The sequence below is a fragment of the Elephas maximus genome, chromosome 13 (genome assembly GCF_024166365.1).
Source record: "Elephas maximus indicus isolate mEleMax1 chromosome 13, mEleMax1 primary haplotype, whole genome shotgun sequence".
NCBI classification, from domain to species: domain Eukaryota; kingdom Metazoa; phylum Chordata; class Mammalia; order Proboscidea; family Elephantidae; genus Elephas; species Elephas maximus.
In genome coordinates this window covers 67,802,654-67,817,012 of record NC_064831.1, presented here as the reverse complement: position 1 = coordinate 67,817,012, position 14,359 = coordinate 67,802,654, and positions in this window count along the sequence as shown.

The window sequence follows — 14,359 nt, the reverse complement described above, 5'->3', positions numbered from 1 at the left end:
AAAGATTAGGACACTGAGGCTCAATAAACTTTATTACTGCTGAAGATTACCCAAGGAATAGTGAAAACAGGGTTAGAATCAGGCCTTGTGGCTTCTGTACCAGTGTCATTTCTCATGTATTATGCTGCCTCTCAAAGGAGACATCTTTTCATCCACTCATTCATTCATCAAATATTTATTCAGCTCTACTCTGTGCCTGGCACTGTGATATGTGCTAGATGTATAGCAGTGAAGAAGGCAGACAACAGCCCTCTTGGAGCTTAAGTGTAATGAGAAGTCAAATTAAATAAGTATACAAATAAACAATTATAAATATGATAAATGCCAAGAAGAATTAGAGGATGCTATTAGAGGTTATCCAGAAAGATGTGGCAGTCTGCTTTCATAGAGATTTACAACCTCGGAAACCTTTATGGGGTTGCTGTGAGTTGGAATTCACTTAATGGCAGTGGGTTTGTTGTTTGGGCTTATTAGAGGTTACCCACCATCCGTCTGTCAGTTTGTTGTACTGTGGTGGCTTGTATGTTGCTATGATGCTAGAAGCTATGTCGCTGATATTTTAAATACCAGCAGGGTCACCCATGGTGGAAAGGTTTCAGTGGAGCTTCTAGTAAGACAGTAAGGAAAAATGCCTGGTGATCTACTTCCAAGAATGAGCCAGTGAAAACCATATGGATCACAACAGAATATTGCCTGATACAGTGCTAGAAGATGAGCCCCCTAGGTTGGAAGGCACTCAAAATACACAGTGGCCACAAAAATGGACCTGAGCAGGTCAATGGTCACGAAGATGGTGTAGGACCAGGAAGAGTTTCATTCTGTTGTACGTGAGGTTTACATGAGTCAGAGCTGACTCTACAGCCACTAATAACAGTAACGTTAGAACTTATAAAAACAGGCCTTCCTAGCCTGGGTGGTGGTGATGGTGGTTAGATCCAAGAAGGTTCCCTGAGAAAGTGACATGTAGGCTGAGATGTGATGGATAAGTGAAAGATAGTGAGGTGAAGGGGCCCAGAGAAATGGGAAGAGAAATCTAGGCAGAGGAAAGAACTATATAAAGTTTTGGAGGCAGGAAAGGGATGGAGCTTTGGAATAACGGAAAACAGACCTGTGGCCTAGGGTAGAGATGATAAAGGGAGAAAGCAAAAAAACCCATTGCTGTCGAGTGGATTCCAACTCATAACAACCCTATAGGACAGAGTAGAACTGTCCCATACGGTTTCCAAGGAGCAGCTGGTGGATTCAAATTGCCATAATCTTGGTTAGCAGTCCTAGTTCTTAACCACTGCTACACCAGGGCTCCTAAAACCAAACCCATTGCCGTCAAGTTGATTCTGACTCATAGTGACCCTATAGCACAGAGTAGGACTGCCCCATAGTGTTTTCAAGGAGCAGCTGGTGGATTTGAACTGCCGACCTTTTTTTTTAGCAGCCAAGCTCTTAACCACTGTGACACCAGGATTCTGGTAAAGGAAGAGGGGTATAAAATGGGATGGGAAGATAGGCATAGTCAGACCATACCAAGTCTTGCAAGTCATGGCCAGGATTCTGGACTTTATCCTAAAAGTAATGGGAAACTGTTGAAGAGCTTTAAATGTGGAAGTATCATGATTAGATTTTTAAAAAAGATCACTGGGAAAACTGGACAGGGTCGGGTGGGGAGAAAAGTGGATGCAAGGGCTTACTTAGGCTCTTGCAGCAGCTCAGGTGAGAGAGGATGGTAACTTGGACGAGGGCAGGGGTAGTGAAGATGGTTATTGTCGTTGTTAGGTGCCATAGAGTCAGTTCCAACTCATAGAGACCCTATGTACAACAGGACGAAACACTGCCCAGTCCTGTGCCATCCTCAAAATCGTTGTCGTGCTTGAGCCCATTATTGTAGCCACTGTGTCAATCCATCTCCTTGAAGGTCTTCCTCTTTTTTGCTGACACTCTACCAAGCATCCTTCTGCAGTGACTTATCCACCCTGGTAACATGTGCAAAGTGTGTGAGACATAGTCTTGCCATCCTTGCTTCTAGGGAGCATTCTGGTTGTACTTCTTTCAAGAGATTTGTTCGTTCTTTTGGCAGTCCATAGTATATTCAGTATTCTTTACCAACATCACAATTCAAAGTGAAGATGGGGAAAAGTGAAAAAGACATCCAGAGATATTTAGAAGATAGGCCCCACAGAACTTGACACTAAATGAATATGAAAAGTAAGGAAGAGAGAGGTATCAAGAGTAACTCTCAAGTGTTGGCATGAGACATGGGAATATGGTGGTACATTCATGGAGCTAGGGAATACTACAGGAGGAGCAGGCTAGAAGGAAAGATCAAGAGTCGAGGTTTGGACATGTTGAATTTGAGGGACCTGTGAGGCAAAGAAAGGAGACTTGGTGGTGCAGAGGTTAAGTGCTCCGCTGCAAACCAAAAGGTTGGCAATTTGAACTCACCAGCTGCTCCAGAGGAGAAAGATGTGGCAGTCTGCTTTCATAAAGATTACAGCCTTGGAAACCCTATGGGGCAGTTCTGCTCTGCCTGTAGGGTTGCTATGGGTCAGAATCAACTCAGTGGCAATGAGTGAGACAAAGAGGAGGAGACACAGAGAAGTCATCTCGGTATATAGAACTGTAGAAGAGAGGTCTGCTTTGGAAATAGAAATTTGGGGGCCATGTCATAAAGACTAACCGAAGCCATGGGAATGGAGGAGTTCCTTTAGGGAGAGGATAACCAAGGAGAAAAGAGATAAAATAATCAAGGATTTTTTTCTGTTGTGAAAATAGTGTATGTTTAAGAACATAAAGCACTTTTATTTGTAAGATCTGAGCTGGTTACTAAGCTATTGTCTCTCAGTTTCAAACACAACCTTCTATACTCTGCTTATGATGCTGGTGTACACATCACATTTCTCCTTTGCCAGAAAGGCAGTCAGGGGGTGCTTGGAGAAGACTGGAAGGCTGGAGAAGGGAGGAATTTTCTCTTCCCTGTTTTTGCTTCCTGTTCCAGTCAGTGTCACCCCAGCAACAGTCTTTTACCCCTGCAGTAGCAGTTGATTCCAGGAGCAGCTGGCAATTTCATTTGCAGTTTTGAAATACTCTCAGACCCAGTCTTGCCACACCCTCTCAGAGACATCAACCTTGCTGCCCCAAAATACCAGATATCTTCACCACTGTGCTTACCTGAATATCATTTTGCCTGAGCCTGACCTCTTCCTCACATTGCTCACTTATGCATCTAAGATTATAGTAGAAACTTGGTCAAATGCCTGCACCCTAGCTGCAAGGGAGTCTGGAGATGTGAGTTCTGGCTCCTATATTGAGGAGGCAGGATTCATAATGTGGAAACCTTCCCAAATATAAAGAGAAGACTGAAAGCATGATTGGCACCTATGGATATAGCAACTATCTACAGTATACCAGTGGTTTAGTTTTTCCATTCCCTGGGTGGTGCAAATTGTTTGCCCTTGGCTATTAACCTGAAGGTTGGTGGTTTGAACCCACCTAGCAGTGCCGCAGAAGGGCCTGGTGATCTGCTTCTGTAAAAATTACAGCCAAGAAAAAACTCTGTGGAGCAGTTCTACTCTATAATACATGGGGTCACCATGAGTTAGAATCAACTCCATGGCAACCGTTTTTTTTTTTTTTTTTTTTTTTTTTTAATATCAAGGGGGCATGCTTGGTTATGCACAGTGTAAGCTGGAAGTGCCAGAGAGAGAATGCCCCAGAAGCAGGCTGCGATAAGTGATAGATGGGGAGTTTGTGGATAGGTACACCAGCGTCCTCCACTATGATTGAGGTAACTTTGAAGCATATTCTACAACATTCCCAGAATTCTCCAGAAGAATTGAGCTCCAGTTGCCTGCACGGTAACCTCTGTCCCTTCCGTGTCTCATTTCCCAACCCCCTTTTGTTGCTTCCTGGGCTCACCTTTAAAATAAATTACTTGCACTAGAATCCTTGTTTCAGGGTTTACTTCTGGGAGAACCTGAACTAAGAACAGCTCTGGGCTCACTTGAAATCCAGGGAGAAACTAAATAACTGTTACATTCAGGAAGTAGAAAACAAATCAGTTACTCAGTTGAGACAAAGTATTTCTCCCTCCATTGTCCACCTACTCATCCCAAAATGTTCTACTCACCATCCTGTTTTCACACTCTCTCTTTCCTTGAGCTCTGCCCTCAGCCCTATAACTCCTTGAACTTTTATCCCCTTTACAGCTAGTAAACTGCCTTGCACATAGTTGAACTTACATAAATGTTTGGAGGATGAAGAAACCAAGGCTCAGGGGATGTCACTATCTACATATCCCATGAAGAGTGACTGGGGAACCAGACTGAGCTCTCAAGTCCCCTAACCATTCTTCTGGTTTTCTGCCACAAACATAGTCTCCTCCCAGGTTTTGTTTTTATCATCTCTGAGTGGAGCCTAGGGCTTTTAGCAGGAGCATGTTTATAAATGTTAAAAGTATACTTGTCTTGAGAGAGCCAGGTCCTGTTCCCCTTGGCCCGTTAGGACTGAGAGGCCTGTGCTTGTTGCTACTTCATTTTTCATGTCTTGCAAGATGAGACCTAAATGTAGCCAGGGAAGACAACTATAGATTCTAGGCATTTGGGCTATTCAAAGTTCTGTAGTGCGTTAATGATCATAGCAAACCCCAAGCACAGAAGTAAGCTTGTGTTTCCATAAACTCCTCCTGGAAATAACACTGTCTCGAAGCCCTGCAGTATAGGCCGAATGAGGACTTGACTTAAGCTACAGTTGCTCTGCAGAGTAGGGAAAAGGCTAAAGCAGAGACCCAACCACAAGCAAGGCCAAAGAGGAAATGCCTGTGTAAAGGCCTCAGACCAAAAGCATAAAAAGCCCTTACTCACCATGGTTGGGGGAGAGAAGATTCTTCCAGTGGAGATTAAAATTTCAGAAGTTGAATTGACCGTTTGTTCTGAGGCCTGAAATTCCTGTAGCCTCTGAGCTGCATATATTTTGGTATTTGTGTGTGTGTGTGTGAGGGAGAGTGAGAGAAGACAACAGCCATGGATTCACTGGCCCTTTAAGATTTCTTTGCAAGATTCTTCTCTGATTTACTTCCTCTACCAGTGGCTGTGGAGTCAATTCCAAATCATGGTGACCCCATGTGTGTTAGAGTAGAACTGTGCTTCATAGGGTTTTCACTGGCTGATTTTTGCAGAAGTGGCTCACCAGGCTTTTCTTCCCAGGTGCGTCTGGGTGGACTTGAACTTCCAACCTTTCCATTAGCAGCTGAGTATATTAACCATTTGCACCACTCAAGGACTCCTACTTCTCTGTACTGTAAATATTTACAAACCAATTAAAATTATGTTATTTTATTATATAAATAATGTGTTCAGTTACAACATGTCAGAAAATATAAATAAGGAGAAAGAAAATTGAAATCGCATGTTAGGTCATCACCAAGAAATGACCACTGTTAACATTTTGGTGTATTCTTCCAGATATGTATACAATCTCATTTTGATGGCTGTAGTATTTCATTGTATGGCTGGCTGTACTGTAAAATATAGTAAATCCAATTGTAAGACTGAAGTTTCTTTCATTTCATTATTATTGCAAAAAAACCAAAGTCGTTGCCGTCAAGTCGATTCCGACTCATAGCAGCCCTACAGGACAGAGGAGAACTGCCCCATACGGTTTCCAAAGAGCACCTGGTGGATTCAAACTGCCAGCCTTTTGGTTAGCAGTCACAGCTCTTAACCACTGTGCCACTAGGGTTTCCTTGTTATTATAAAAAGAGCTGGAATAAATATTTTAGTCAAATCTTTGTTTTTTTATTTTATCTATAAATATTTCTGTATATAACTCTAAAAGGCAAGGACTCGTTTTAAAAATATAATGATACCATTATCACAGGTAGAAATTTAACAAATTCCACATTGTCATCAAATATCTAATGTCCACATTTCCCCAGTTATAAATGTTTGCTGCTGTCTTGTTTTGATAACTAAATCTTGTGTATATGTTTAATTCTTAGGGTAAATGCTTAGATTTGGAATTGCTGAGTTAAAGGTTTGTTATGGCGAGATCCAGAAAGATGTTCTCATTAGCCTTAAACGTTCCAAAAGAACATTTTGTATGAATGTGAATGTGGAAGGAATGGAGGAGGAAATCTTAACCTGAGGCTTTCATTTGCTAGTGAGGATCTCCTAATGATTTACTAAGGTAGACCCCAGGCGATTTCCCTTCTCCCTCCCTACGTTCCCCAGGTCTGGAGGGTCTCTCATTGTATGGAGGAGTGTCTCCGGAGAAGCATCCTCCCTTCTTAACAGTCTGGGTGGTCTTCTGAAGGAGCTGGCATCTCTCACTAGCAATCGAGAATCTAGGTGTAAAAACCGATCTCCTTAAGGAGGAAGATATTTTAATACAGTGAAGTTCCTGAGCCACCCTGCTGATTTATCTGCCATTTTATATTTATTTACAAAAATCCATTTCCACTGAGTCGATTCTGACTCGTAGCAATCCTATAGGACAGAGTACAACTGCCCCACAATGTTTCCGAGACTACCACATCTTTCTCCCAAGGAGCGGCTGGTAGGCTTGAACCGCCGACTTTTCAGTTAGCACCCAAGCACTAATCATTGTGCCACCAGGGCTGCTTATATTTACAGATAATATTTGCATTATTTATATTTATAATTTATATAGAAGGCAGCAATGTAGTGAAAACAGGTAGACAGATCCAGGTTTAAATTCTGGGATTGTCATTTATTTATTATGTGATCTTGAGCAAATTACTTTTCTGCAATTCAATTGTTTAGCAGAATAACGATAGCTTTCTAAGGTTTCTTCAGTGATGATGTAGCTTGTACATAGTAGGTGCTCAGTAAATATTTGTTGAATGAATGAATGTTTCCTAACTAGAATCTTACGTTATTGTGGCTTTTGATTTAGTTAGAAGACTTCTTACAGCACACCATCTTTATTTTAGAAATGAGAAAACTAAGTTCAGAGAAAATGCGTACTTTGCTTTTTCAGTCTTTCATTTAATAAATATTAAGCACCAAGTGTGTCAGGCACTAAGGATATAATAACCAATAAGACATGGTCACTGCTCTCAAAGAGTAAGAAAGGGTAGACTTTTAAAAAAATTTATTGTACTTTAGGTGAAAGTTTGCGATCAAGTCAGCCTCTCATACGAAAAGCCATACATGCCCTACCGTGCACTCCCAGCTACTCTCCCCTTAACGATACAGCATATTCCTTCTCTCCACACTGTATTCCCCATGGCCATTCAACCAGCTCCTGTCCCCCTCTTCCTTCTCATCTCGCCACCAGACAGGAGTTGCCCTTCATAGTCTCTTGTGTCTACTTGAGCCACGAAGTTCACTCCTCACCAGCATCATTGTCTGTCTTACAGTTCAGACCAATCCCTGTCTATAGAGTTGGTTTTGGGAATGGTTCCAACCTTGGGCTATCAAAGGGTCCTGGCACCATGACCATCAGAGTCCCTCCGGTCTCAGTCAGATCATTAAGCCTGGTCTTTTAATGAGAATTTCAGATCTGCATCCCACTATTTTCTGGCTCCATCGGGGATTGTCTGTCCTGTTCCCTGTCAGGGCAGTGATCGGTGGTAGCTGGACACTGTCTAGTTCTTCCAATCTCAGGCCTGATGGATAGAAATGCTTTTTTTTAAAGTGATAAACAGAGGTCTATGTGTTATAGAATTATTTAAAGATGCACTGTCCAATATGGCAGACTGTAGCTATATTGGCTACTTAAATTAATTAAAATTAAATTAAATTAAAAATTCATTTCCTCTGTTGCACTAGCCACTTTTCAAGTGCTCACTAGCAACATGTGGCTAGTGACTACTGTATTGGACAGTGCAGGTATATAATATTTTCATCATTGCAGGAAGTTCTGCTGGACAGGTCTTCTCCACAGTATAATACTCATATGCATGTTGTCGTTGTTGTTAGGTGCCGTTGGGTCAGTTCCAACTCCTGGTGACCCTATAGGACAGAGCAGAACTGCCCCATAGGGTTTCCAAGGAGCAGCTGGTGGATTTGAACTGCCAACCTTTTCTTAACCACTGTGCCACCAGGGCTTCACTCATATGCGTGTATAAATAAATAAAATTCATACAATTTCAAGGTATTTGCATCTTGGTTTGAACCTAGTAGGTAAAAAGCCCCTTATAATTGTTCTAGGGTAAAATCACCACAAAGTTATATAGTAAAGCAAAATGAAAGGTTTTGTTCAGCATCTGTTCAAAGAGGCAAAAGTGGGAAACAGAGAAGCATGCTGCCCGAATCCAATGAATATCATGGAATAGGCACCGGTGGGAAAAGGCACAAGCATGCTGCTGGATCCATGTCTTTCTGAGTCCAAGGAATATGACAGAGTTGTCATTATATATTAACATTACAAATGGGTAAAATCACTGAAGTCTTCGCCTTTTTACAGATGAGCTAAAAACTGCCCAGTCGCTGTGATTCTACATTTTGAATAGTTTTTCTTAACAATCATTGGTACAGGCTTCAGTAATGACAGCCAGGAGGGTCTTCGTTGGTCTGACAAATCTTACTATTCACTAAATGCTAATAGGAAAAGATAAGAATGGAAAGTATGTGGGTCTTTTGTGTTTTGTTTATGAGAAAGTTTCCCTAAAAGATGTTTTCCAAGATTATCCTAGCTATTTTTTTTTTATTGTTTTTTTTTATACCTCAGGGCCCAGTTGATGTTTCCTTGTGAGTCCTGCTTCAGCTGGGTCACATTCTTTATACTGATGCAAATAGGCAGGGAATAATGGCTCCAATAAAGAAAAAAAAACCCTGTTGTCCTTGAGTCAATTCTGACCTTATGGGATAGAGTAGAATTGCCCCATAGGGTTTGCAAGGAGCAACTGGTTGATTTGAACTGCCAACCTTTTGATTAGCAGCTGAGTTCTTAACCACTACACCACCAGGGCTCAAATGGCTCCAATACCAAACAAAACCCGTCACCTTTGAGTCAATTCCGACTCATAGTGACCCTAAAGGGCAGAGAAGAACTGCCCCATAGGGTTTCCAAGGAACGCCTGATGGATTCAAACTGCTGGCCTTTTGGTTAGCAGCTGTAGCTCTTAACCACTACACCACCAGGGTTTCCCTGGCTCCCTCCTAAATCCCAATACAAGCAAAGAGTCCCTGGGTGGAGCAAACTGGTAATGGACTCAGCTGCTACCTAAAAGGTTAGAGGTTCAGATCTACCCAGAGGTGCCTTGGAAAAAAGGCCTGGTGATCTACTTCCTAAAAATCAGACATCGAAAACCCTATGGAGCGCAGTTCTACTGTGACACACATGAGGTCACCATAAGTCAAAGTCAACTCAATGGCAACTGGTATTACAGGTAAGAGAGTAAAGATGGGCGTTGGTAACTAAAAACTACAAAGACAGGAGTTTCATTATAAGCCAGAGTCCAAACTTGTGAAAATTTTAGCTTAGAACAGCTTCTGGCTGAGGAGTTGGCTGCAGCAGAATAATGAGTCACTTGTTCATGTCAGGAGGGATGGGCTCAGTTTCCTGTGTCTCCTACATAGTCCTGTGGTTGTCTGGGCATATGTGGCCACACGCTGATGTGCGCATAGGGTAGACAGAGGACATCCTTACAGCTTTCCTGAGATTACAGTAAAATTAGGTAACTTCTCTTACAGTTTACTTAAAGTCCCTCTCACTGAGGGCATTATGTGGCTTTCACTTCCCGTAGGCTTTCTTCTTCAACTGTCACTTACTGGGTGTTTTCTATGTGCCAGGGAATAGGCAATGTGCTATGGTTATGAAGATGATTAAGGCAAGATGTTTATAATTTAACAGAGGAGATAGATATGAAACCAGCTAACCATAACCAACGTAGAATGAAAAAAGTGCTGTAACAGGTAAGGTGGGAAATACAGGAAAAGGAGAGATTAAACTCAATTTAGGGGACTAAGGAAGGCTTGATAAAGGAGGTTGCATTTGAGCGTAGCTTTAAAAAGATATGTTGGAGCAGGATAGCGTGGAACATACTATCACTGGGAATTTTTCCACGTTCAAGTTCTTAGAATACAAAATTGTTCTTTTGTGCAAGAAATAACTTCTCCCACCTCATCTTTCATGTTGAACTTGCTCTCTTTTACTGAAGAAATTTCAGTAAAAATTTCAGCATTTCTTGGTATCTTCTCTCATTTTCTTTCCAGTCCCCACCCTTAATGGAGGGAGAATTTCTTCTTTCCATTGAGTAACTTCTTATCTCCTGTCCTTTCCATCCTCTTCCAGGACTTAGTTCTGTGTCTTGTCTCCTCTCTTGCATCTTCAGTATTCATTGCCTATAAACGGCTCTCTCCTTAGAGGCAGATCCAGGTTTTGTAGGACCTGACGCTTATATAATCTTGGGCACTCTCTTCAAGAAAAAGAGTACACAATTACAAATATCAACTTAGGAACAAAAGTTAATATTTACTCAGAATAGGCCTAGGCAAATGAGCGGCCCTAAAGCTTAGCTTCATAGTAAATCTGCCTGATTGTCCTATAATAAAAACAAAATACAAATCCTGAAAGCTACTGTTCCATCTCTTTCTCGCTACTCTGAAACCTTTCAGGGAAATAGTCTACACACATTGTCTTCATTTCCACGTTACTTTGACCCCATGCTCACCATTCTATTGCAATAGTTTTCTCTAAAAACACCATTGATCTCCTAATGCCTAAACCATTTGTCTTAGGCTGGGTTCTCTAGAGAAGCAAAATCAGTAAAGTGTATAAATATATACATAGAGAGAGATTTATGTTAAGGAAATGGCTCACGTGGTTGTAGAGGCTGGAATGTCCCAAGTCTGTGGGTCAGGTTGGAGGCTTCTCCTGATTCATGTAGCCACAGGGGCTGGTGAACTCAAGATTGGCACGTAAGACAGCAGGGCTCTTCCTCAAAGGCTGCAAAGACTAATGAATCCCAAGATTGAAGGCAAGGTGGCAGGTAAACTGTTAGCTCAAGTCCCAAGAACCGGAGGTCAGACAAACAAGAGCCAGCTGCAGGATCCAGAATGAGCAAAAGCCGGCGAGCCTTGCCAGAAAGTTCACCTATATTAGGTGCAGCCCACATGCCCAAGGAAAATTCCTTTCAACTGATTGGCTACTCACAGCAGATCCCATCATGGAGGTGATCACATTATATAAAATCTCATCATGGAAGTGATCACATCATCACTATATCGTAACTGCCAAACTGCTGAGAATCACGGCCCAGACAAGTTGACACACAACCGTAACAATCATAGTCCTCCACTTGTCAACTTGGCACTTGCACACATCTCCTTAAACCATACATAATCTTTGAATACACACAATTATAAGGTCATACTTGCCCCTGACATGATACAACAAACACACATACAACCAAATACATGCAAGCCCTGTTTACATCTTATATTTTATAAGTGAAGAAAACAAAAATATTCGATGCACATATACAAGGCAGAAATACAACAATTATAGTCCTTGTTTATGCAACTGGTCAAATGGTCGTAACTGGTATTTAGAACTAACTGCCTTCTTCCACTACCCATTCTGTATTGCCTTTGCCCTCAGAGAGCACCTCAGCTGGTCATGGTTCTTTGCCTGGTGGGGTGACCCAAACCTTCATTCCTGAAGGGTCTGGGCCATTAGAATTCATGTCAGAATTGGGCTGTCATAGTTTTCCATTGACTTTAATCACAGGGTATGGTAGAACTAAGAGATGCCCGAAGAGATTTCCTACATTCCAGACATACCCTTCTTTATTTCCATTATGTAATATCAATCCAATTCCCTTTTGGTAATTGGGATCAGTAACACTAGTCAATATGGTAACTCCCTTAACTTGCCTGTTGATCCAAAGGCACAGGAGCCCAAAGTAGTCATGTGGCATTCTTAACTTCTAGTTCAGTGGAACCAGTGATGTGTCTTCAGGTGGGAACATCCCTCCATTTGGAACTAGACTTCTAGACCTGCAGAGCATAAGGTTGTGGGGAGAGGAAGCAAAAATTTTGCAAGTGGGTCACTAGGGGTAATAGTGAGTGGTGCCACTCCATTTTCACCCCTTGATTCCTGGACCCATGAATCCTACCTGTGGGAGAAACAGCACCTTATATTGGATGCTGGTTTAGGGCATATACAGCCTCCCAGAGAATATTGCCCCAACCCTACAAGATATTGCCACCTAGCTGGTGGTGTAATTGTATCTTTAGGAGGCCATTCCATTGTTGTATCAAGCCAGCTGCTTCAGGATGATGGGGAACATGGTAAGACTAGTGAATTCCGTGAGCAAGGGCCCTTTGGTGTATTTCATTTGCGGTGAAGTGAGTCCCTTGATCCAAGGCAATGCTGTATGAGATACCATGATAGTGGATAAGGCATTCTGTGAGTCCACGGATGGTAGTTTTGGCAGAAGCATTGCACGCAGGGAAGGCAAATCCATATCTAGAGTAAGTGTCTATTCCAGTAGGAATAAAAGGCTGCCTTTTCCATGACGGAAGCGGTGCAATGTAATCAATCAACCTGTTACCAGGTTGTTGGCTGATCACCTCAAAGAATGGCACTATATCGGGGACTCAGTGTTGGTCTCGGCTGCTGGCAGATTGGGCACTCTGCAGTGGTTGTAGCCCAGTCAGTCTCGGTGAGTGGAAGACCATGTTGCTGATCCCATGCATAAGCTCCATTCTTGCCACCAGGGCCACTTTGTTCATGAGCCCCTTGGGCAGTGGAGAAAGAGTATGAATGGTTTCCATAGAATGCATCATTCTATCCACTTGATTGTTAAAATCCTCCTCTGCTGAGGCCACCCTTTGATGAGCATTCACATGAAACACAAATGTCTGTACTTCTTTGGCCCATTCAGAGAGGTCTATCCACATACCTCTTCCCCATACCTCCTAGTCTTCAATTTTCCAATTATGTTCCTTCCAAGTCCCTGACCATCCCATTGGCCACAGCCCATGAATCAGTATACAGTCACACATCTGGCCATTTCTCCTTCTAAGCAAAATGAACAACCAGGTGCACTCCTCTAAGTTCTGTCCAATGGGAAGCTTTCCCTTCACCATTGTCCTTCAGGGGGGTCCCAGGAAGGGGCTATAATGCTGCTGCTGTCCACTTTTGAGTGGTGCCTGCATATCACATAAAACCATCTGAAAACCAGGGACAAGTTTTCTCTCCCTCAGTCAACTGATCATAAGGAACTGTGAGGCAATAGGTGTGGACTGGGAAGTTGAAGATAATGTGGCAGGAGTGGAGACCATGGGCATTTGGGCCACTTCCTCATGCAACTTACTTATGCTTTCAGGTCCTGCTGAGGCCCAATCTTGTATATACCACTTGCATTTAATGATGGAGTGCTGCTGTGCATGTTCAACTTTATGGCTTTGCGAGTCGAACAGCCCCCAGTTCGTGATGGGCAGCTTAGGCCGCATGGTGACTTGGTGGCATTCAGTCTTTACTAAGGCCCAGTAACAAGCCAAAAGCTGTTTCTCAAAAAGACAGTAGTTACCTACAGAGGATGGCAGGGCTTTGCTCCAAAATCCTAAGGGTCTGTGCTGTGATTCATCAGCAGAGGCTTGCTAAAGATTCCAGACAGCATCCCTATCTGCCACTGACATTTCAAGCACCATTGGATCAGCTGGGTCATATGGCCCCAGTGGCAGAGACACTTGCACAGCAGACTGAACCTGTTGCAGAGCCTTCTCTTGTTCTGGGCCTGACTCAGAACTAGTAGCTTTTCAAGTCACTTGATAAGTAGGCTGGAGTAGCACACCCAAATGAGGATATGTTGCCTCCAAAATGCAAAGAGGCATACTAGATGTCGTACCTCCTGTTTAATTGTGGGAGGGGCCAAGTGCAATAACTTATCCTTCACTTTAGAGGGAATATCTTGCCATGCCCCATACCAGTGAGCCCCTAGAAATTTCACTGAGGTGGAAAGTGCCTGAATTTTTGTCGGATTGATTTCTCAACCTCTAGCATGCAAATGTTTTACCAATAAGTCCAGAGTCTTTGGCATTTCTTTCTTACTAGGTCCAATCAGCATAATGTCATCAATGTCATGGACCAGTGTGACATCTTGTGGAAGGGAAAGGTGATCAAGGTCTCTATGACTAAATTTTGACACAGGGCTAGAGAGTTGATATAGCCTTGAGGTGGGCAACTGAAGGTGTATTGCTGGCATTGCCAGCTGAAGGCAAACTGCTTCTGGTGATCCTCTGAAATAGTATGGAGAAAAAGGCATTAGCCAGATCAATAGCTGCATACCAGGTACCAGGAGATGTATTAATTTACTCAAGCAATGAAACAACGTCTGGAAGAGCAGCTGCAATTGGAATCACCACCTGCTTAAGTTTTCCATAATCCACTGTCA